We start from the raw sequence: 12,593 nt of genomic DNA on the forward strand, positions 1-12,593 counted from the left end.
AATTTTATAGAGGTTCAGCACAGAGTTGTTCGGTAATAGCCTAATCCTCGATATTTATATTGACTTAAGAACAAGGAAGAAGTTTCCTTTTCTTATAGCTCTTACAACAGTATCTCTGAATATATAATTCTTAGATAATAATATAGCCTTAGCTTAACTGCGTATCGGCTTATATTTTCTCGGTCCTTTGCCCAGTGAACATTCGTCACTATTTATAGGGCTGAAAACTTGAGGAGGAAGAGTTTCCTCTCTCATTACAATTCGCATAAACAGAAAGATCGTGTGATCAATGCTGAATGCAAGGATCGTGGGATTGAGGCTGAATACACTAATAGTGGGATCGTATGTATGCCACATCCACGTAGGTTGATCCTTGAGTTGTAGGGATTGAGCTGATGACTCATGATCCGTCAAGATGAATTCGCTAATTGTTGATCACCCTGCACGGCTCATTGAATATTTCATTCTGGATGTGCCAGCGAGGCCTCCTGCTCGGCATATCGTTCCGTGCAGATGCATCAAGTGGAGTCCACGTGTCACCATTCTCGTGATGGCACGTCAGAGTGCCAAATTTGGGATAACAGCTTATGACACTGTGGACTGGTTATTTGTTGTTGATCTCTTAAAAGGTCTTTGTTTTCCTTCAAAGTTTATCAAGTGGATTCAGAGCTGTCTTCATGGTGCTTCGTATTCTCTCTTATGCTAAATGGAAGAATTCAAGGCTCTTTTAAAGGCGAGAAGGGTCTGCGCCAAGGAGATCCTATGTCCCCGCTCCTTTTTGTGCTCATTATGGAGTATTTGACTAGATTGCTTATCCAGAAGTCAAAGGAGAAAGGGTTTGGTTTTCACCCTCTTTGTAAATCCATTGGCCTAGTCAATCTATGTTTTGCTGATGATCTAATTATCTTTTGCAGGGGTAATGAGAAATCTGTCAAACTTGTTAATGAGGCTTTCCATCGGTTCAGTGAAACTACAGGGCTAGTGGCTAATAAATCCAAGTCCACTGTGTACTTTGGTGGTATTCAAGATGTTGGCAAACATAATCTTTTGAACATTCTTCAAATGGATGAAGGAAAGTTTCCCCTCAAATATCTCGGTGTGCATCTCAGGCCCACCAAATGGAGGTTCTAAGATTGTGGGATCATCATTGATAAAGTTCACAAACATTTGCATAATTGGGCTAGCAGGAATCTCTCATTTGCGAGCAGAGCTCAGCTGATCCATTCTGTCCTTCTGGGTGTTCGGAATTATTGGATGAACCTTTTCTTACTTCCCCAAAAAGTTACTGCGGGCATTGATAAATGCTGCAGGGATTTTCTTTGGGGAGTGAATGGGTACCGTAGCAAAATGCATATTCCTTCTTGGGAGAAAGTTTGTCTCCCCAAGAAACTCGGAGGCATTGGGTTTAGGGAAGGGAAGAAATGGAACATTGCTTTAATGGCTAAGTATCTTTGGACTGTTTCGAGCAAGCAAGGTAACCTATGAGTCAGATGGATTGATGTTATATATTTGAAAGGGCAAATCATATGGACTGTCAACTTTCAGCAAGATGCTAGTTGGTATTTAAAAAGCTTCTCCGGCTCTGCTCAATTATAGGTGAAGATGATGTTAAGGCGGCGGTGAGGAGAGGTAAATTCCACTCTAAACTGTTTTATGTTTCTTTTGTTCAAGTACCGGCTGTTGATTATGCAAAGAACATATGGAATAGATTGATATTGCCAAAACACAGGTTTACTGGTTGGCAATTAGTGAATGAACAACTGCTTACTAGAGATAATATAAGCAGATTCATTGTAATTCCCAATGAGAATTGTCCTATTTGTGGTACTGAGAGAGAAACACATAGTCACTTATTTTATAGCTGGTGCCTCACTCAAAAGATCATCAAAGAGATTATGTCCTGGTGTGGTTATTTTAGCTAGCCAAACAACATCACACAGTGGTTGTCCAGGCCTTCAAACAATATTAGAGAGCAGGTGTTGAATGCGATTGTTTTAGCTACCTTGTATGTTGTTTGGAAAAACCGAAATAGCTGTGTTTTTTAGCAGAAATGTAAGCTAGCTGAGATTGTTAGTAAAGAGGTCAAGTCGACTGTCAAGCTGAGATTCTTAAATTGTAATAGCAGGAGAAATGAACCCATGTTTGACTATATTGCCAATGTAATGGAAAGTTGGTAAAGGGTGCGGCTGCTGCTCCTTTTGGCTGGCTGCTTTCCTTTGTTTGCTTTGTATTCATTTTCCTGTTTTGAATAAAGAACTTCCTCCCTTGTTCAAAAAAAAAATATAATTATAAAATTAGATTATGTCTAGTTTATGAATTTTCACTAAGTAAGGGCAAAATTGTGAAGAAAAGAGATTCTAGGTCTTATTTATTAATTGAAAGACTTTATTAAGTCTAATTGATAAATTTATTAAATGACAATATTATTTAATAATTAATTTTTAGTTATTAAATAATTGGAATTGGAATTTAAGTGGTTAAATTGAAAAATTGGCGTTTTTGAGAAAATAGGATGGAAAAATGACAAAATGGCAAAATTGCAAAGTGGGCCCAATCCACAATCCATGGGCGGCCACACTTAGTGTAATTTACCATTTTATTTTTTTATTATTTTAATTCCAAATAAATCTAACCTAAACCTAGGTGGTTACCTATAAATAGATAGTGATGGCTCACATTCACACTTAACAGTTGAACACAGTTTCAGATGAAATTCACTTTCAGAAAATGAAGCCTTCTATTCTATACCCTAGCCGCCACTTCTCTCTCTCTTTTCTTCTTAAATTGTATTCAGCCTTGAGTGATAGAGTGAGTGCCCACACACATCAAGTGGTACCTCAATCATAGTGTGTAAGACTGTGAAGAATCCAATCAACAAGAAGGAGAATCAGCATCACGGAACGAGAGAAAGAGATCCAGGTTCAGATCTTGATAATGCTCTGCTACAGAAAAGAATCAAGAGCTAGAGATCTGAACGGAAGGAGTCATTATATTCTGCTGCACCCAATGTAAGTTTTTTCTAAACTTTATATGTGTTTATTTCATTGTTTTAGAAATTCATATTAGGATGTTAATTAAACATACTTGTTAGTAAATCTAGGTCCTCGTAAAATAATTCCAACAGCCTTATCTCATGGGGATGCCTTGTAAGGAATGGAGTCGAGTTAACTTTGATGGCGAGTTGTGGCTCGTCATATGACTTCCTGAAATTAATATTGCTTTAATTCTGATAACTACATTTTTTGGTGTCGAGATGATCTTTCTTGCATGCATGCCATCTTCCAGGGAGACGGATGCCTCGCTGTCTATCATCTTATTCACCAAACTGTTTATACTTAGTTTGTATACCATATAATATATGCTAAGTGTTTTTATCGTTATCGTTTCTCTTCCACGCAAAGAGGTTCAAGCCTCGTCATGCACACTTGCACTCACATGGTTTCTTGTCGATACATAAATTAGCAGTTCGTACATTTCTTTCTCGCAGAAGACTGTTCAGCCAGCCGATTTATAAACATACTCTACAAATTGTGTTTCTAATGAGTTGTTCCATGCCTAGTGTACTTACGATTTCGTGTTTGAGTTCTTCGTTCTTCCCAGCTCGACACGTGTCTTCCACTGATGTGCTCACCGAACTTTGGGTATAACACTGTTGGAATTATTTTACCAGGATCTTAGATCTACTCACAAGTATGTTGATTAACACCCTAAATATGAACTTTCTAAAACGATAAAATAAACACATATAAAGTTTAGGAAACCTTACATTGGCAGCGGAATATAATGACTCCTTCCGTTCAGATATCTAGCCCTTGATTCCTTTCTGTAGCAGAGCATTATCAATATCTGAACCTTGATCTCTTTCTCTGAATCTTTGATGCTGAAACTCCTTTGCTGATGATCTTTCTTCACTATCTTCCTCACTATGATTGAGGTATCACTTGCTGTGTGTGGGCACTACTCATACACTAAGGATTTCGAAATTCAAGAGGGAAGAGAAAGAAGAAGTGGCAGCTAAAGATAGGGAGAGAGAAAGGCTCAGGTTTTTCTCTGAAGGAAAAATAGAAAATTTAAGTGTAATTTTCCTGAAGCCTTCACTATCTATTTATAGCATTCCACTAGGGTTAGGTTTGAATTATTTGGCATTAAAATAATGAAAATATCAGTTTAAATTGCCTACAAAAGTGGCTGGCCCTATACTAGTGGATTTGGGCCTCACTTTTTGCAATTTTGCAGTTTTACCTTTTCTGCATCTGATTTTCTCAAAAACGCCAATTTTCTAATTCAACCATTTAAATGCCAATTCTAACTATTTAATAACTATAAATAATTATTAAATAATATTGTCATTTATCATATTTATTAATTGAGCCATACAAAGTATCATAATTAACAAATATGCCCCTAAAACTCTTTCATTACAATTTCGCCCTTACTTAGTGAAAATTTCACAAATAGACATAGTCTAATTTGTGAATTATAATTGATTAATCAAAACCAATTACATGAGTCTTACAAGCAATATTATCTCAACTAGTGGGGGGACCATGGGTCTATATAACCGAGCTTCCAATAAGTAGATCAAGAATTTATTACTAAAATTCACTAACTTATTAATTCTTCGTTGAATCCACGCATAGAACTTAGAATTGCACTCTCAGTATATAGAATGCTCTATATGTTCCACCATATAGACACATCATCAGTTATCCATTGTTATAATCCTAATGTGATCACTGATCCTCTATATGAATAATCTACACTGTAAAGGGATTAGATTACCGTAACACCCTACAATGTATTTTATCCTTAAAACACTTGACCCCGTATAAATGATATTTCAGCTTATGTGAAATGAGTACTCCACCATTTATTTTCGTTTGGTCAAGCTCGAAGGAGATCATCCTCTGCTTACTATTCGCCAGATAGAAGCTATAGATTCCATGTTTATGCTAGCGCTCCCACTCAATTGCACTACCGTGTTCCCAAAATGTACGTATCACCCTGACCTAAAAGTAGGCTTAACTAACAAATCAAAGAACACGAATAGCCTCTCGAGATTGAGCCTAATCATAACAGGATTAAGAACATTTGATCTAGGATCAACTTGGCGATATTGACTTGAATAGATTTTACGGTAAGTTTAATTAAATCTAAGTCAAAGTTCAATATCGGTCCCTTCTGATGCATACTCCATGCATCCAACCTGAGCTTTACTTTAACCAATGTTCTGGAAAGAACATAGTATTTCTCCAAATACAAGTAAACTCTTGTTGTAGATTATCATATCAGTAAAACCCTGTGTCTGATAAATCTAGGAAACTTTATTCACATAGTCATGTTTACTTTCCAATGTGTTGACGGCACAATAAACATGATCAAGTATGTGAAAAGGGTTTCAGATGAATCTATACATTATGTACATATAATCATGAAATAAATCATGTGAACCATGCAACATTAAATGTTATTTCTGATCTATATTAATAAGTAAATCTGATTATATTGAAATGAGTTTTATTTAGGGCATAAAACCCAACAAACTCCCACTTGCACTAATATAAAACAAAAAGTGTGTTTCAAATAATCTCAACACCTTGATATACAAATCAAGTGTAGTAGTAGTAAACTCCTCGTAATAGGATCTGAAAGGTTGAATTAACCACAACCTTTTCTCCACTATTACTCTTCCTTAATCACAGAATCATTGATAATGTGAAATTCCTCTCTATATGTCTACTCTCTTGGGATACTGGATTCTATATCTTTGGCAACTACATTTGGTTAATCAGTAAATTAACACTAGTAGTTTAAGGCAATTTGGAATGATGCCAAAAATGTATAGAACTTTCCTTAGACTGAATAAGTACCTTTCCTGCAACCTTAACATTCAGTCCCTCTCTGGTAGACCTAGAGACTTCAGATAGGTTTTCACACTTCTCCAAAATTACTATTCCACCCCCAGAGTAACCACCATCTTATCAGAAATATATGGTGTAGTCTAAGAGTTTTAAACACACCCTTATAGACTAACATATAGTTCCTCTTCTTAATCTTAGGATTTACTTGATTGTCTTCCAATGTTCTTCTCCTGGATTAATCTGATACCTACTCATTACTCCCACTCAACAGCATGTTGGATATTATTTTACCAGGATCTTAGATCTACTCACAAGTATGTTTATTAACATCCTAAATATGAACTTTCTAAAACGATAAATTAAACACATATAAAGTTTAAGAAACCTTACATTGGGTGCAGCGGAATATAATGACTCCTTCCGTTCAAATCTCTAACCCTTGATTCCTTTCTGTAGCAGAGTATTATCAAGATCTGAACCTGGATCTTCTTCTCTGAATCCTTGATGCTGAATCTCCCTTGCTGATGATCTTTCTTCACGATCTTCCTCACTATGATTGAGGTATTGCTTGATGTGTGTGGGCACTACTCTAATCACTAAGAGAGGTTTGAAATATAGATGAAGAATAGAGAGAGAGTGTGGCGGCTAGAGAAGAGAGTGGAGGCTCAGGTTTTTCTGATTCAGAAAGTGTAATTTTCCTGAAGCCTTCACTATCTATTTATAGCCCACTAGGGTTAGATTTGAATTATATGGCATTAAAATAATGAAAAAATCATTTAAAAAAGATAACATAGGTGGCCGGCCCTGGCTAGGTGGACTGGGCCTTGATTTTTGTAATTTTGCAATTTTACCACCTTTTGTATCTGATTTTCTCAAAAATGCCAATTTCCTAATTCAATCATTTAAATGCCAATTCTAACTATTTAATAACTATAAATAATTATTAAATAATATTGTCATTTATCATATTTATTAATTGAACCATACAAAGTATCATAATTAACAAATATGCCCCTGTTAACTCTTTCTTTACAATTTCGCCCTTACTTAGTGAAAATTTCACAAATAGACATAGTCTAATTCGTGAATTATAATTGATTAATCAAAACCAATTACATGAGTCTTACAAGCAATATTATCTCAACTAGTGGGGGGACCATGGGTCTATATAACTGAGCTTCCAATAAGTAGATCAAGAATTTAGCACTAAAATTCACTAACTTATTAATTCTTCGTTGAATCCACGCATAGAACTTAGAATTGCACTCTCAGTATATAGAATGTTATATATGTTCCACCATATAGACACATCATTAGTTATCCATTGTTATAATCCTAATGTGATCAATGATCCTCTATATGAATGATCTACACAGTAAAGGGATTAAATTACCGTAACACCCTACTATGTATTTTATCCTTAAAACACTTCACCCCGTATAAATGATATTTCAGCTTATGTGAAATGAGATCTCCACCATTTATTTTTGTTTGGACAAGCTCGAAGGAAATCATCCTTTGCTTACTATTTGCCAGATAGAAGCTATAGATTCCATGTTTATGCTAGCGCTCCCACTCAATTGCACTACCGTGTTCCCAAAAAGTATGTATCACCCTGACCTAAAAGTAGGCTTAACTAACAATTCAAAGGAACACGAATAGCCTTTCAAGATTGAGCCTAATCATAATAGGATTAAGATCATTTGATCTAGTATCAACTTGGCGATATTGACTTGAATAGATTTTACGGTAAGTTTAATTAAATCTAAGTCAAAGTTCAATATCGGTCCCTTCCAATGCATACTCCATGCATCCAACCTGAGCTTTACTTTAACCAATGTTCTGGAAAGAACATAGTATTTCTCCAAATACAAGTAAACTCTTGTTGTAGATTATCATATCAGTAAAACCCTGTGTCTGATAAATCTAGGAAACTTTATTCACATAGTCATGTTTACTTTCCAATGTGATGACAGCACAATAAACATGATCAAGTATGTGAAAAGGGTTTAAGATGAATTTATAAATCAATTAGACAAGCAATTGATAAAGTGAGCCAAAACATACACAAATGAATGAAAAATACTTCTGTTTCTTTATTGATGTTGAATAAAATAGATTACATTGAAATGGAGTTTTATTTAGGGCATAAAACCTAACAAACTCCCACTTGCACTAATATAAAACTAATTAGTACATATCAATTAATCCTAAATTCTGACGGTGCTTTTCAAAGGCTGTCAGGGCCAAGACTTTGGTAAATGGATCGACTGTGTTGTCTCTCGTGTCAACTTTCTCAACTAGTACATCCCCTCTTGCCACGTATTCTCTGATAATGTGATACTTCCTTTCAATGTGTTTGCTTCTCTTGTGGCTTTGAGGTTCTTTGTTGTTTGCTATTGCTCCATTGTTATCACAGAGTAGTACCAGAGGCTTTTCCATTCCAGGAACAACTCCTATGCTGGTGAAGAACTTTCTTAGCCAGACAAGTTCTTTAGCGACCTTCTGGCCGTCGCTATGTATTCAGCTTCCGTAGTTGAGTCCGATATCGAGGTTTGCTTAACACTTCTCCAAACCACCGCTCCACCCCCAAGAGTAAACACCATCCCAGATGTTGATTTCCTGTCTTCAAGACTTGCCTGGAAATCTGAATCAGTGTAGCCTATGGGATTTAAAGCACCACCCTTGTAGACTAACACAAAATTCCTTGTACTCTTTAAGTATTTCAGAATATACTTAATCGCATTCCAATGTTCTAGTCCCTGGATTAGACCGATACCGCTCACAATTCCAACAGCATAACAGATGTCAGGTCTAGTGCATAACATTGCATACATTAGACTTCCAACTGCAGAGGCATAGGGAATATTTGCCATGTCCTCTATCTCTTGAGGATCAGTCGGTGACTGTTCCTTAGATAGACGAATACCAAATCTAGAGGTCATGTTCGCCCCATTGGCATTGTTCTTGAAGAATCTCTCTAAGACTTTGTCTATGTAGGCAGTTTGAGAGAGAGCAAGAGATCTGTTCTTCCGGTTTCTGATAATCTGAATACCAAGAACATAGGCTGCTTCACCCAAATCTTTCATTTCGAATTGACTGTTGAGCCATTCCTTAATGTGAGTCATTTTCTTGATATTGTTTCCAATGATCAAAATGTCATCAACATAAAGGACCAGGAATACTACTATTTGGTCTTCCTTGAGTTGGTAAACACAAGGTTCATCTTCATTCTGAAGAAAGCCGTAGGTCTTGATGATTTCATCAAACCTTTTGTTCCATGAGCGAGAAGCTTGCTTAAGTCCATAGATAGACCTGTTTAACTTGCAAACTTTCTTTTCTTACCCAGGAAGAACATAACCTTCTGGTTGCTCCATATAGATGGTTTCTTCAAGTACCCCATTAAGGAAGGCAGTCTTGACATCCATTTGCCAGATTTCATAATCGAAAGCAGCAGCTATGGAGAGAAGAATTCGGATGGATTTGAGCATGGCAACAGGACTAAAAGTTCCCTCATAGTCCACGCCTTCTCTTTGGGTATAACCCTTGGCTACAAGTCTAGCTTTAAAAGTTTCGACTTCGCCTCCAGCTCCTCTTTTCTTCTTGTAAACCCACTTGCATCCTATCGGGTGATAGTCGTCGAGTGCGTCTACATATACCCGTACTTTGTTCTTTTTCATGGAATCCATTTCTCGAATCCATGCCGCCGACCATCGTTTCCGTTGCGGACTAGCCATTGCTCGTTTATAGGTTAATGGATCGTCATCAATACCGTCACCTACGACCATATTGATTTCACCATCCAAGCCATAACGAGCGAGGTTTTGTTGAAACCCTCCCACTACGACGAGGTACGGTTGTCTTCTCGAACGAAACTTTAGTAGTAGATTTCTCGCCTTGTTCAACTGAGGGAGTGGGATCGTCTTCTTCACGAGTGGAAGAGGACGGAACATTGGAAGGACTTATTTCTGATAGCAATTCCTCTAGAACAACTTTACTTTTCGGTTTGTAGTCTTTAATATAGTTCTCTTCAAGGAAAGTAGCATTTGTAGAAACAAACACTTTATTATCCTTGTGACTATAAAATAGTCCACCCCTAGTCTCTTTAGAATTTCCAACAAACATGCATACTTCGGTACGTGATTCAAGTTTGCCTTCTTTCTTTCTTAAGACATGAGCAGGGCACCCCCAAATTCTGTAATGGCGTAAACTAGGTGTTCGACCATTCCAAAGTTCGACGGGTGTCTTAGGGACTGCTTTAGATGGAACAACATTTAGAATGTCATTAGCCATCTGTATAGCATATCCCCAGAAGGACGTAGACAGAGTTGAATAACTCAGCATAGACCTAACCATTTCCAAAAGAGTGCGATTTCTTCTTTCTGCAACTCCATTTTGTTGTGGAGTTGCTGCGTTGTATTGGGATTCAATTCCAAGTTCAATTAAATGATCTTTGAACTACATATCCATATATTCTCCACCCCTATCAGTTCGCAAGATCATTAATGATTTACCTAATTGGTTTTGGGCCAAAGCATGAAATTCTTGAAACTTTTCAAACGTTTCAGATTTCTTTTGCATTAGGTAAAGAAAACTATATCTAGAGAAATCGTCAATGAAAGTGACAAAATACTCATAACCACCTCGGGCTTTGACATTCAAAGGTCCGCAGACATCGGAATGCACTAACCCTAGAGGGATTTTGGCACGCTCTCCCTTTGCAGAGAAAGAACGTTTAGTCATTTTTCCTTCTAGGCAGGACTCGCATACTGGCAGTTCACCTAAGACGACATTTTTCAATGGACCGTCTTTGGTGAGCCTATTGAGTCTATCAAAGCCTATATGACCTAAACGTAAATGCCATAGATAAGTTTGATCATCATTATCAATCTTTTTTCTTTTTAGGTTTCTAGGTCTAGCTACACTGAAAAGTTCACTATTTAGTGAGATTTGAGTACTCGGTCTTAAAACATAAAGCCCTTGTTCCATTATAGCAACACATATTTGAAATTCATTACGAGAAATTGAACAATTTGTACTCGAAAAATTCAATATATAAGATTGTGTTTGCAAACATGAGACACTAATCAAGTTTCTACTAAAGTTTGGAATAAATAAAACATTTTCTAAAATTAAAAATCTTTGTTGAAACTTGATGCGGGCTTTTCCTCTAGCTTTGACCGATACTAATTCGCCATTGCCAACTTTAAGCTGTAACTCTCCTGGAAGTAGATTTTCCCAAGTTTCAAGCAACTGCAGTGAAGAACATACATGGTTAGTAGACCCAGAATCAACAATCCAGATGGATTTGTCGTTCTCTAAAACACATGATTCAAAGACAAAAGCATTACCTTCGTTTGAATTGTTTAGAAGCTTGGGACATCGTTCTTCATGATGACCCTTTCCATTACAATTCGAACATAGAAGATTATGTCTGATATTTGTACTTGAAGAAGCAGTTTTGCTAGATCCTTCATACCTAGTCCTTTTCCTTCGATTATTGATTGCAAACCCAGGGGGACCCATTGCAACCAAGTTCCGTTCATTGGCTCGTAATTCTGTTTCGAGCTTGTCCATGTCGGAGGAGTTAGAATTGTTGATCATGTAAGAGATAACAAATTCATTATACTCCGGAGGAAGACTATTGAGGATAAGTTGGACCCATTGTTCTCTTGATAAATCAATTCCCAGTAGATTTGCCTTTTGGAACTTCAGATTCATCATCAACAGGTGCGAGTTAATGCAACTACCAGGATGCATTTTCACACTATAGAGTTCTTTTGCTAAGATAGTAACTAAGAGAGGATCGGGGGTGGGTTATTCATAATGACACTACAACACATCAATAAAACAGAAGTATGGTTTTGGCTCATAAATTCATACACAATTTAGAAAATAACAAGTAATGACATATGTTATAGAAATACTAAATCTAACATAGTTTATTTTCCAAGGTTTTTCAACAAACTGATACAGTGTCCCGTTTAGGCGAGAGTCAAAGCATCATTCATTGAATAGAGTTGTCAGCTCATCTAAAATGATAAACATTCTAGCAACCTTTTATTCGATCAAGATTTGAATTCAGCGTTGTCCCGTTTAGGCGAGAGTCAAGGCAATTCTATCTTATGAGCTTCCACCATTGTTTCATAACTTGCAAGTCAAGTATGGTCGCCACCATTAGGGTGATCTATACCATACAAAACACTTGCAAACTACTTATCATGCGAGGTTAAACGGTGCGAAATTGCTAATGAACGTTCCTCCATTAGGGAGGATTACTCACTAAAACAAACGCGGTGTAAAACCCACAATGGAGATCGAATGTCTCTTGATTAAAAGCTCATTATTTAAAAAATAATATATGTATTTTGTATAATCATTTAAATTCGATATTATAATAATGAAAAATTACAAACTAAAGTTGGTTTAAATAAAATCAACTTTAATTAATTTTCAATTATTATTTAAATTTGAAAAATAAATTCAAATAAATATCGAATAAGTTCCATAATATAATAACGAAAAATTAAAAATCAAAATTGATTTAAATAAAAAAAAATCAACTTTAATTAATTTTCAATTATTAATTAAATTCAAAAAAAAATCTGAATTTTAAATGGAACAAATTTGAAAATATCTTGTCTAAGTTGTTTTAGAAAGAATCTAAAAAATCAACTTAAATATCTTTCAAATCAGATTTAATTAAATTCAAAATTAAGTTGTAACCACTTA

Source organism: Cannabis sativa, chromosome 5 (assembly GCF_029168945.1).
Source record: "Cannabis sativa cultivar Pink pepper isolate KNU-18-1 chromosome 5, ASM2916894v1, whole genome shotgun sequence".
NCBI classification, from domain to species: Eukaryota; Viridiplantae; Streptophyta; class Magnoliopsida; order Rosales; family Cannabaceae; genus Cannabis; species Cannabis sativa.